This window comes from Molossus molossus, unplaced genomic scaffold, assembly GCF_014108415.1.
Source record: "Molossus molossus isolate mMolMol1 unplaced genomic scaffold, mMolMol1.p scaffold_m16_p_11, whole genome shotgun sequence".
Classification (NCBI taxonomy): Eukaryota; Metazoa; Chordata; class Mammalia; order Chiroptera; family Molossidae; genus Molossus; species Molossus molossus.
This window is the reverse complement of record NW_023425346.1, coordinates 42,798,933-42,811,934: the sequence shown is the minus strand read 5'-3', so window position 1 is coordinate 42,811,934 and position 13,002 is coordinate 42,798,933. Positions and strand designations below refer to the sequence as shown.

The 13,002-nt window shown below is 44.8% G+C and overlaps 1 pseudogene; it reads right to left on the bottom strand.

Annotated features, from left to right (window-relative positions):
• Positions 1–11,101: 11,101 nt before the first annotated feature.
• Positions 11,102–12,065, bottom strand: LOC118625718 (annotated as a pseudogene).
• Positions 12,066–13,002: the final 937 nt, after the last annotated feature.

Here is a 13,002-nt window from a genome sequence, read left to right as displayed (position 1 = left end):
AGGGAGAAACATCTATAACAAAAATAAATTAATTAATTAGAAAAAAATGTATACTAGAAATGTTATGAGTGCCTATTTCTTCATATAACCTTGTCAAGAGTGTGTCAACAAAATTTTTTTACTTTTTGCTGTTGCGAGAGGTAAAAATAAGATCTCAATGTAGGTTTAATTTTCATTGCTCTAAATTTTAGTGAAGTTGGGCTTCTTTTCATTCATTTAATCACATATATATGAATTGTTTGATCACATTCCTTGCCAAAGTTGTTTACTTTTTCTTAACTTCTTAGAGCTTTTTATTTATTATAACAAGTCTCCAATATGATGCTACAGATGTTTATTCCCATTTGATGTCAATGATACCTAATGTTGAACAATTAAACATAAGGATTTATTTTAAAATTTTATTAGCATGATCCATTAACATTGCTGAAAAGATTACTTAGCATAATTTATCACACACTCATTTCTCATATTATAAATATGACACTTACAAAAATGATTACACCTTATGAGAGAATTACAGGACCCCCTTTAGCATTATTCAGTTTGCCTTGTTTCAGAGGAAGAAGTCTGTGCAGAGCACCAGCTACTGTGCTAGCGGAGAGTTAATTTTGTCATTTATTTGGCAAATGCTCTTTAACAAATAAATGACAGATCGAGGGAAGTCAAACTTTCTAAGTCTGATCTTTATAATTAACTGCCAATTGACCACGAAACATGAGAAGGTTATGTTCAGAGCTTGACAAAAAGTAGCATTTAGGGCTTGGAAATATTTATTTATTGTGTTTAAAACTTCTCACTGAAGTTACTGGACTAGAAAGGATTTTTATTCTTGGCTGGCAGTTCAAGGGCTCAGCTGAAACCATAGGGGCTGGCAGAAGATTCCCTGGTTTATCTTTTTTTTATATATATTAATTTATTTTTGTTAGAAATGTTTTTCCTTTTTCCCCCTTTGACACCCTTCTCCTGATCCCCCCTCCCCCAGCACTGTTGTCTATGTCCATTGGTTATGCATACATGCATGTAAGTTCTTCGGTTTATCTCTTCCCTCCCCTCTGACCCCCCTTCTGAGGTGTGTCAGTCTGTACCCTACAATACGTCTCTGGTCCTATTTTGTTCATCAGCGTATTTTGTTCATTATAGTCCACAAATAAGTGAGATCATGTTACCTGGTTTATCTTCATATATTTCATTGAACTCTATGAAATCACCATTTTATAGGTCAAAAGTGTTTGACTGGCGGCAACTTTATATGATTCAAACTCTATCTGAAAGCCTGAGAGGATTTGGCTCTCACAGCAGAGGCTTGAAGCTTTGAGCGCTCAGGGCAGATTGGAGTTCCTAGTATCCCCACAGGTCTATTTGTAGGAGGTTGTCCTGTATTTTAGAGCTCTCCTGCTGGAAGCTAGAACTGCAGTATTCATCAGACACCACAAGAGGGGGCATTTCTCTTGGAAATGTGAAGATTCTGATGGTTCTCGGAATAAGTGAAGACAGAAGCAGCCGGGGTTGTACCACCAGGGCAGCAATAAACATTGCATGTGAAGAGGAGGAATGGGCCGTAATTGCACTTTTGGTGATTATCTAGCTCAGGGGAAACCCCAGCAGTTTTCTAACCAGCAATTGAAGAATAGTAATGTTGAGAACAGGCAGACCAAAATGAAGGTGGACCACAGCAACAGCAGGTCCTTCTTTGGTGGCCTAATTGCTGATTTGGTATCCTGAATCAAAACATTAAAAATGACAAGCCGAGAGGGTTGAAGGAATATCTCTCACACGTTAGAACGTATCAGCTGCTTGGGAAAAGCTCAGGATGACATTAAATACACATTGCATTTGTCTGGCACGTTCTGAAATTCTCAGTGCCTTGCTAAAAATGCAGTGCATGCTGGCAGTAGGCCCCTTTGCACAGATGTTACATAGGTCCTTACATTAGGCAGAGTAGGCAAAAAATATTTTCTTTTGTATCACCACAGCTGTTAGTATCCTTAATTCAAAGACTGTGGCGCCCTTGGTTAACAGGAGATTTGTCCTTCTGGAAGTTTGCTTTATTGAAAGAGACACTAGGCTGCTCATTTCCTTGTGCAATGCCACAGGGCAAATGGGTGCGGAACAAGGGGAGCCCTGCCTTAAGGGCTGGCCTTCACAGCCACTCCCCAATGGACGGAGAAACATTGTAACAGCCACGCCCTCTAGATGAGAATATTAAGTGACCCTACAGAAGTTGCCCAACTTCTTATGAATCATCCCTATTAGGAAACTAAGAAACAGAAAAAAGAGAGAATTTATATGACAAATGGCGGCATATTCTTCTGACATTCTGAATGATGGGGGTCCTGACTGGCCTTCCTCGCCCAGCTTCTGAGGTCAATTAGAATTCAGGGTTCTTAGAGGCAGGTACTGAATTGGTATAATTTGATGGAGAGATAGTAAACAGGTAATGACATTAAATACACTTTCCTAAACTTCCTACACTTCCCTCCCCTCAAATCTTCACAAGTATCCAAGCTAACTGGGGGACTTTTTGGGGGTGGCTTGTTGGGATTCTCAGCTCCAAAATAAGCTGTTGTGTTTTTCATTTGTTATTCCGAGACCAACACGGTTTTAAAATGCGAGCTTCCACTTGTTATTGTGGATGGGAATGAAAATGGATGTTTGATCCATTGTAGCAAATGCAAGCTGCCCTACCTCATGCTAAAAAGAAGCAATTTACCAGGAACACTGGTGCCAGATTAAGATTCTGGAAGTATCTCAAGTGAATTACCATGTCTATACTTTTCGAGAAGAAAAGAAAATAGCAACAAAACAATCCAAAGCCAAAAAATGTAAGAAGGGGATATTAGGGCAAGCTTTGGTAAAAGGCACATAAGTCACTTCATAGATACCGGCTGGCTAGACGGCCCTGTTTCGTCTCTAACACAAACAGATTTTTCAGGTGAGCTGTGCACAAGGAATGGTCGATCGTCCTTGGGGCTGTTTTGAGTTCTTATAGTCCAATGATGAGTAATAATGCAGACAATGAGTCTTGCATATTTTGTGTGTATATTCTACAAAACCACATGTGCAGAGAAATATTTTAATATATTGGTTTGACATAATAAGTGCTTTACAAATGTGTTTTAAGCCAATGAAATAAAGGGGATAGTTTTTAGGGAACTTTACTCCATATAGCTTATAAAGTGCATCACATCATAAATACAGTAAACATGAGTTGAGAGGTAGATGGAAAAAGGTGATCTCTGTTGGGGAAAAGAGTGTATGTGGGGAAACAGCTGGTGTCTTCTTCCAGCTTAGAACCCTTGAAATAGGATCTGTGGCTTCCCCCTCCCCCAAAGCCCCATGTTAATTCCTAGAGCAAAGCAAGAGAATAAAAAGAAGAATTGGAAGAAGTGGAAAGGAAAATTTATTAGGGTACAGAGAGGGCAGGACGTTGGAGAGACACCTTTGGAGTATCCAGAGACTTTGATTTTAACACTTTTGGGGAGATTATCTGACTGCATCTGTTCATAATGCTATTCTATGAGCAAAGGGGAAGAGCCATTGCTTATGCTAGAGTTAGGGTGCAGGTGGTTCGAGTCAACAGGTGCTTTCTGTTAGTATAATTCAACTCTCACCTGTGGCCAGGACTAGCAGGTGAACATAAGCATTCACCACAGAGAGGGAAATAGAACATCTGGGCTGCTATTTGTTGTTTTTTTTTAATCTTGCTTCTACATTTCAAAGTGATCCTTTGTTCTAGTTCCTTTGTAATGGAAACAAGTTTTAGTTCAGAGCATTTTTCTGTAGTTGTTTGTGTTTCACAGAAATGTGGGCCTTCTTACAGGGACCTCAGAAGTTTCGGAAATCCTCAGGTCTTGACGAGGATAAGCCATCTGTGTCATTATATGCATTTTCCAAGAAGACTTGGAGGAAAGGAGAGACAGGTATATTCTTCCCGATCATATAACTCATTGTTGGATAACCATCAGACTCAAAATCATACATTTTCTAGACAGGCGGCGGAGACTGCTCAGAATCTTGCTCATTCATTTCTTGGGGGACGTGATAATCCTGTCTCGGATGCTAATGAAGAAAACTGAGGCCCGGGTAGCACTGGGATGCAGGCCCTAGATAACTATAAATGTATCTTTTTATCTCTAAGTAAATTCTAAGGCCTAAAAGTGACTCGTGTTGCACAGCAGAGCGGCCCTTAGTGGAAGTCTTACCAGGACACTAGGTTTCATGCTCCCGGGTCAGGCTGTGGACTCCTCCCGTGGTCCACACCGCTGAGGCTGTGCTCCCCGTTGGGGCCCGATCCTAACACGAGGACGGGCCACCGTGTTCTCGCAGCACAGCCACGGGTGCATGTCTATGGCTGAAGTAGACAGGCCTCCCATACGTTCAAGAGGCCCCGCTTTCCATACCGTTCCCAAACATTCCCATACTTATTTGGGCCCTTGCTTTGCATTTCCGTGAGTCAGAGTGTAGCATCCTTCCACCATCTGTTTTGTAAATGTGTTGGGGTTCTGACCTGAGGCGAAGTTCCTGCCCCCAGAAGAGGAGACGCTTGCGGAAGGTTTTGCTGCGGCGGCGGTGGCTGAGTTTCTGTGAACATCGGTTCGTCCAGGGAGGCTGCAGTCAGCCTGGCATCTGTCCTCCCCACCGAGGGGAACCAGAGGTACGTGGGATGCTTCCTAGTCTCCCAGGGACCAGACCTGGAGCACAGACTGCAGCTCCTCGAGGACCTAGAGGTCCAGGGGGAATATGAACTACCGAAACCTCCAGGTCCTCTTCTCTGCCAACACCCCAGGACGCCTCTGCCTGGAGCTGTCCCTGCTTTGTGGCCAGCGTCTGAAATCCGGCCTCTGTCTGCTCGGAGGCCACCCTAACCCATGTCCCACTTGGGTTGACTCATTCCAGGCAATTCTTTGACACATCTGTGTCTAACTTCTCCAACCTGTGCCAAACCCTGGTGCCACCCACGGCCAGCCTGGGCCACTGTGCCACCCCCTGGCCTGCCTCAGGCAAGGCCAGGAGGATGCTCCCCCAACACATGCTGTTGTAAGGTGTCAGCGAGGTAACCAGAGATGCAGGAATTGTAAAGGAGCACTTTATTACACCAACGGGGGGGGGGGGGGGCGCTCCCCAAATCCTCAAGAGCCTGCCTTCTTTGTTGCCCGCTTTTTTTTTTCTTTCTTTCTTTTTTTTTTTTTTTTTGTACAGACAGAGTGGGAGGGAGAGAGAGGAAGAGAGAGAGAGGGAAACATCGATGTGAAAGGGACACATCAAGTGGCTGCCACCCGCATGACCAACCAGGGCCGGGGACAAAGCGCAACCGCGGTACGTGCCCTTAGCGGGAACCCGGGGCTCTCGGGACCGCAGGTCGACGCTCTAACCGCTGAGCCAAACCGGCCAGGGCTGTTGCCCGCTTTTAAAGGCACAAACTATAGAAAAAAAAAAAACAGAACAAAAACTACATTCTCTTGGCACCACCTTTGGCACCGTGAAGGGGGGCTGATACAGAGCAGGGGGAGAGGGGAGCTTGTTAGAGGTCAGGGCAACCATTAATCTCTTTTTCTCATGGTGCCTCTGAGTTTCCCAAGGCCATCATTAACCCCTTATCTTTATAGTTTTCTTTGGGTTTCGCAAGGCCCTTATGCTTACAAAAAAGAGTCTGCCAGGGTGTGTACGTGCAGTAACTGAGGGTCAGGATGGAGTTATTACAATGCTTCTATTTCTCTTGCCATAGTACAGACACACATTCTTCAGTGTCAGGAAAGCTGATATTTGAAAATCAAAACCTACAGTCGGATGGACTAGGCAGTGCTCCACTGTCCTAGACGGGACCGGTGAGCCTAGTTGAGACCCCAGGGCGTGCAGCAGCTTGGCCCTGCAGGTGGGGATGGCAGATGGGTCAGGTGGGTCACATTCCATGCTGACACCAGCCAGCTGGAGCAAGGGTCCTCCCAGCCTGGGGGGAATTCCTGGGAGTTAGGGCTTTATCTGGAGCCCCAGGCAGCAGCTGCTCTTTGTCCCTGGTCAGGCAAGTCTTCCCTGATTTAGCCTGAAGGCCTAAAGGAGCCACCAGGACAGAGGGTTCCCTTGCAGAAGAAATTTCAGAGTCAAGCATTCTGGGTTTCTGTGTCTAAACAAGTCAAGCCAGCTCTTGCTGTTAAGCCTCTGCGGAGTTTGATCCCTCTCCGGAGTCCTTACCATGGCCCAGGCATCAGGTGCTTTGCACGCGCTACCTCATTAAATTCAATTCGACGACATCTTGTGGGTGTGCGGTATTGTCAGCATGTTACTGTTAAGGAAACCGAAGCCCAGCGAGGTAAAATAGCTCACCAGGGTCCCATAGCGGGACTCGGTTTGAACCCAGCCCTGCTGACCTCTAAAGCCTGTCACAGCTCAGAACAGGAAGAGAGGTTCCCACGATGGGATCTTGATTAGGTGAGATCGTTTACATCAGAAGGGATTTTTTTTCCCCATGTACGCACACATAAAACACACAGATGTTCCCTAAACAGAATATCTGTTAGTGAATTTCAAACATTTCCTTTTGAAAAGGTCGAAGTACGCCCATCTACAGGAAGCCCTTACTGCATCAAGCAAGCTACAACTTGCAAATTTCGCCTTTCTGTTTTCTTGGCAATGCTCAGCAAAGTGTTTTCTTCCCTTAATTACTTTCTGTCCTTTCATTTGAGTTGCTTTATTCTTCATTCCCCGAACTACCATCTTAATTAAGCTTTTCAAATATGATAATAGCTTTTCCTAAATTCTTAGGAATATGTTGTTTTCTCTATGCTCTTTTGTTCTAGAAACAGAGATAACCCATCGAATCTTGGATTCAAGAAGAGGGCTTGAAATACTGGAATGCAAAAGCAGCAACTCCAAAACGACGCCACCACCAAGTCCTCCCCTCCTGGTCCAGCCCCTTCTTCCCGGGGCCCCTTCTGCAGCCCCTGATCGCATGAAACCCATTAATGATCCATTTGTTTCTTCTCCTCCTGCTACCACAAAAGAAAATGCATTATTCATCGATAACCTTTCTCCTCTCTCCTTTTGTGTTTTATCAATACTGCAGACTGAGTTTCATGTTGTCACACAGACTGTGATGTTGGCTCTTTTTGTGGCTCTGTTATGAAATAACTCCTTTGTCATCCCATATTAAGAGGGCTGCTCCCCATTTCTCTCACAACTCCAGCTGTCTTCTTAATGGCTCTCCACTGACCCACTGCACGAAAAAGCTGGCCAAGCCTCTGTTCTGTCTACTTGGGTATATGCTACTTGCCTCTTGTTTATCTAACAGATATCCTGTCTGAATCCTCCTTTGGAATTACAGGGGCCATGAGCACATCTTTTCTCCGCCCTTCGTTTTTGTTTTTTTATTAATTAATTTATTTTTGTTACAGATGTTTCTCCTTTTTTCCCCACTGATTTCCCGCCCCTCCCTCCCTGCCCTGTCTCCAGCTTTGTTGTCCATGTTTATTGTTCATGCACACAAGCATACAGGTTCTGTGGTTTATCTCTCCCACACCATCCCCTCTTCTGGGGATTGTCAGTCTGTACCCTACTTCCACGTCTCTGGGACTACCCCATTCCTTAGACTGTTATGTTCATTATATTCCACAAATAAGTGACATCATATGATCTGTTTCTCTGTTTGGCTTGTTTTGCTTAGGATAATACTTTCCAGGTCCCTCCATGTAGTCTCAAAGGATAAGAGATCTTTCTTTCTCACAGCTGCATAGTACTCCATTGTGTATATGTACCACTGCTTTTTTTATCAATTTGTCTACTGATGAACATTTGGGCTGTTTCCAGATCTTAGCTATTGTAAATAGCGCTGCTACAAACATGGGGGTACATAGATTCTTTCTGATTGGTGTTTTAGGCTTCTTAGGATATATTCCTAGAAGTGGGATCACTGGGTCAAATGCAAGTTCAATTTTTAATTTTTTGAAGTAACACTATAGTGTTTTCCATAGTGGCTGCACCAGTCTGCATTCCCACCAGCAGTGTACTAAAGTCCCCTTTTCTCCACACCCTCGCCAATACTTGTTGTTTGATGATTTGTTGATGGCGACCATTCTGACAGGTGTGAGGTGATACCTCATTGTTGTTTTAATTTGCATCTCTCTGATGATTAGTGATGTTGAGCATTTCTTCATATGTCTCTTGGCCATTTGTATGTCTTGTTTGGAAAGGTGTCTATTTAGTTCCTCTGCCCATTTTTAAATTGGGTTCTTTGTCTTCCTTTTGTTTAGCTGTATGAGCACTCTATATATATTGAAAATTAACCCCTTATCTGATATATCATTGGCAATTATGCTCTCCCATACAGTGGGTTTCCTTTCCATTTTGATGGTTGTTTCTTTTGCTGTGCAGAAGCTTTTGAGTTTGATGTAGTCCCATGTGTTCATTTTCTCCTTTGTTTCTATTGCCTTAGGTGATGTATCAGTGAAAATTCTGCTGCGTATGATGTCTGAAATTTTGTTGCCTACAGTTTCTTCTAGGACTTTTATGGATTCATGAGTCACATTTAAGTCTTTTATCCATTTTGAGTTTATTCTTGTGTATGTATGGTGTAAGTTGATGGTCTAGTTTCATTTTTTTGCATGTAGCTGTCCAATTTTCATAACACCATTTATTAAAGAGGCTGTCTTTACTCCACTGAATGCTCTTGCCACCTTTGTCAAATATTAATTGAGCATATTGCCTTGGGTCCATTTCTGGGTTCTCTGTTCTGTTCCACTGGTCTATATGCCTGTTCTTATGCCAGTACCAGGCTATTTTGATTACAGTGGCTTTGTAGTATAACCTGATAATCTGGTAATGTGATCCCTCCTACTTTGTTCTTCTTTTTCAAGATTGCTGTGGCTATTCGAGGCCTTTTTTGGTTCCATATGAACTTTTTTTTTTTTTTCTTATCCTCACCCGAGGACATTTTTCCATTTTTTGTTCAGATAGAGCGGGAGGGAGAGAGAGGAAGAGAGAGAGAGATAAACATCGATGTGAAGGGATACATCGAGTGGCTGCCACCCGCACGACCAACCAGGGCCGGGGACAGACTGCAACCGAGGTACGTGCCCTTAGTGGAAACCGAACCTGGGTCTCTCTGTACCGCAGGCCAACGCTCCAACCCCTGAGCCAAACCGGCCAGGGCTCCATATGAACTTTTGAAGTATTTGTTCTAGTTCTGTGAAGTATGTCGTTGGTATTTTGATGGAGATTGCATTCAATCTATAGGTTACTTTGGGTAATATGGACATTTTAATGATGTTAATTCTTCCAATCCATGAACAAGGTATGTGCTTTCACTTTTTTATATGTTCCTCTATTTCTTTTTTCAATGACCTGTAGTTTTCTGCGAATAGGTCCTTTACTTCTTTGGTTAAGTTTATTCCTAGGTATCTTAATTGTTTTGCTGCAGTGGTAAATGGGATTTTTTTTTTAGTTTCTCTTTCTGTGAGTTCATCATTGGTGTATAAGAATGCTGTCGATTTCTTGATGTCAATTTTGTATCCTGCTACTTTGCCAAATTCATTTATTAAGTCTAGTAAATTTTTGATAGTGTCTTTGGGGTTTTCTACGTGTAGTATCATGTCATCTGCGAATAATGGCAGTTTTACTTCCTACTTTCCAATTTGGATCCCTTTTATTTTTTCTTCCTGTCTGATTGCTGTGGCTAAGACTTCCAGTACTGTGTTAAATACGAGTGGCAAAAGTGGGCATCCTTGTCTTGTTCCTGTTCTTAAGGGAAATGCTTTTAATTTTTGTCCATTGAATATGATGTTGGCTGTAGGTCTTTCATATATGGCCTTTATTATGTCGAGATATGATCCCTCTATTCCCAGATTGCTGAGCGTTTTTATCAGAAATGGGTGCTGAATTTTGTCAAATGCTTTTTCAGTGACTATTGATATGATCATATGATTTTTATCTTTCATTTTGTTTCTGTGGTGTATCGCATTTATTGATTTGCAAATATTGTACCAGCCTTGCATCCCTGGGATGAATCCCACTTGGTCATGGTGAATAATTTTTTTTGATGTATTGCTGGATTTGATTTGCCAGGATTTTGCATCTATGTTCATCAGGGATATTGGTCTGTAGTTTTCTTTTCCACCCTCTCTTAGATCACCAGCACCCACAAAGTAAAGCTGGGTCCCAACTGCTATCCCTCTAATCGGTTGGGCCTATTCCACAGTATTTCAGGACCAGGGTCCTTGGGGAATGAAATTCATTGTCTTTTTTTGAGACACTGTTTAAAATAGTTGCTGTGCCCTGCCGGTGTGGCTCAGTGGATTGAGCGTTGTCCCATATACTGAGAGGTCCCACGCCTGGTCAGGCACGTGCCTGGGTTGCAGGCTGGATCCCGGTGCGGGGTGTGCAGGAGGCAGCCAGTGGATGTTTCTCTCTCACATCGATGTTTCTATCTCTCTCCCTTCCTCTTCTCTTAAAAAAAATCCACAGAGCCACTTATGGTTTTTTTTAAATGAGTAAAAATTAAAGTTCAGTTACACCAGCCACAGTTCCAGTGCTCACAGGCCCTAGGTGGCTAGCGGCTACTGCTTTAGACAGCAAGTGGACATTTCCGTCTTCTCAGACAATTCCAGTAGATTACATTAGTCTAGTAACAGCAACAGTAATGTTTTTGAGTTCGCGTTTGGTGGCAGGCACTGTTCTCTGCATTTTTCAGGTACTAATTATTTCCTTCCTTACAGCAAACCTATGGGTTAGGTACTATTATTTGTCCCGTTTATAGACGAGCAGACACAGACACAGACGAGTATTTCTATCATTAAGCATGCTGCTAAGATGGGGACCGGATGAGAGAAGGCGGGCGGTCTAGCTCCAGGGCCCAAGCTCTGCAACTTCGTGCTGAATTGCTTCTTACGCTAGATGCTGTAGGAAGAGACTGAGCCCCAAACCACCTTTGATTAGAATAAATGCCTTCATTTTATTTTATTTTATTTTTTTAGTGTCTGGCTTTTATTGGTTGTTTTTCTCAAACCCAGCATTTTTTAAAGAGTCACCTGGGGGTGGTTTTGTCGCAGGTGGAGAAGGGAGCAGCCAGCAATCCCTTGGGAGGAGGGCGCCACCGTGATTGATGGGTCTTTCACATGTGGTACCAGGCCAAGTGGCCAGCAGCCAGGGCCACACCAGTTGCCAGAACGAACTGGAGGCTGGGCTTGCTCAGCACCGCCAGGGCTGTTTGGAAGGGACAGCTTCTACCCTGCAGGGCACCTCTGTCCTGTTGAGCAGTGTAGTAGGGGTATTTACGCACACCTCTTTCCCGCTGTGCACAGGGAGCCCATCCTCCAGGATCTCTCTGGACAGCATGGAGCCAGCCTGGTCCAGTCCATTGACTATCTGCAAGTTGTACTCAAAGGCCTTGTTGGCCTCCTCCAGGATCTTCTTCTTGGTTTTCAGGTTTGGGTCCAGGCGTTCATCCTGCCCAGGTAGAAGTGCCAGGTAGACTGCTGTGTGTTCTCCACATTCTCAAACAGGTAGAATTGGGTCCCCTCCCCTGTGCGGGGGAGTTTCAGGGCTCGCTGGGCCACCTTCTCAAGCACCTGTCCCCTCGAGAGGCTCCCCATGTAGCGGGTATAGGCAAGGGCCATCGCCGCTCTGGCTCATTCTGCCCCACATCGTGGATCCACCTACTTTCGGGTGGCTTCACAGCACTGCACCTGCTCCTCCGGTCCTCACCACAGAAATACTGCGTGTCCTTGGGCAGCGAGCGCCTCCTTCCGGTGCAGCTCCATGGGGAAGGACCGGGGGTGAAGGCTGATGGTCCTTGTTTCAGCCCAATTCCTCCTCAAGGGCTGGGTACGTGAAGTGAAGTGCGGTCGTGGCCAGCTTAGACAGCTCCTTCCTGATGTGGCCTTTCCAGAAGTGCTTGACAAACTGGGTGTTTCCTGCTCAGTCATGGGCTTCCTTGATCCCTTCCTTCAGGAGCTCGGAGAGGTCGACCATCCTGGTGTGGATGTCTCTTTCTGGGGCTCCGGAGCTCTTTTCTCTGACTCTTCTACCCCCTCTGAGGAGTCCAGTTCTACTGATATTGTTGTCAAGTGTGGTTCTTGCTGCCCTTACGCCTCTGGCCCTGCAACCCAGGTGCATGCCCTTGACTAGGAATTAACCTGAGACCCTTCAGTCCATGGGCCGAAGCTCTACCCGCTGAGCCAAACCGGCCAGGGCTGTACTTGTATTTTGATCGAGGCTTACTGACGTTCTCTAGGAACGCTTGGTGGTCGTTGGTCCCCAGCCCGGGTTGGGTGGTGTGCGTCTGTCTCTAAATGCCTTCATTTTAAAAGAATGAAAGATTATTAATCTAGTAATCATCACTTCTTCACCCTCCCCAGCTCCCAGCCTACTCCCGGCTGACGGCTGGCCTTGCGTCGTTCAGAAGGAACAGGGCCGAGCCAGGCCCCCCCAGCGGCTTTCCTCACTACGTGGATGTTGCCCTGTTTCTTCATCGACCTCTGTTCCCTTTCCTCTTGTCTCCTCCCGGGAAAGGCACATTCCCTTACCGGCCTGCTGGATCTCCTTTCCTGCCTCATGCAGGATCAAGCTTCTGTTATTAGCCTGCTCTCTCTCCTCAACTTCCATCTTCCTTCCGGTAAGATTCTTTGTCTTTGCAGAAAACATATACCCTTCTTTCTCCCCTGCCCTCCTGTACTGAAACATGCCAGTCTAACTCCCAGTCCCTTCAGAGTCTGCGGGCAGCACCTACCCAGAAGGTCCTTCCCACCGTCACCTCTCCTGGCCCCAACGAGGCTAATGCCCCTCTTCGCAGCCCCCACGGCCTTCTGCTTACTGAGTTTGCAGAACCTACTTCACTGTGTTCAGCAAGGTCTTTACATTTCTCTTTCACCCACTGACTTGAGTACTGCTTGAGAGTGAAGACCGAATTCTAATCATCTCTGGATTTTCCCAGCTAACACAATGGCACAGCATAGGCACTAAATCATCTCTGATTGGAACATAATTATTTATCTAAATATGAAAAGGTAACAA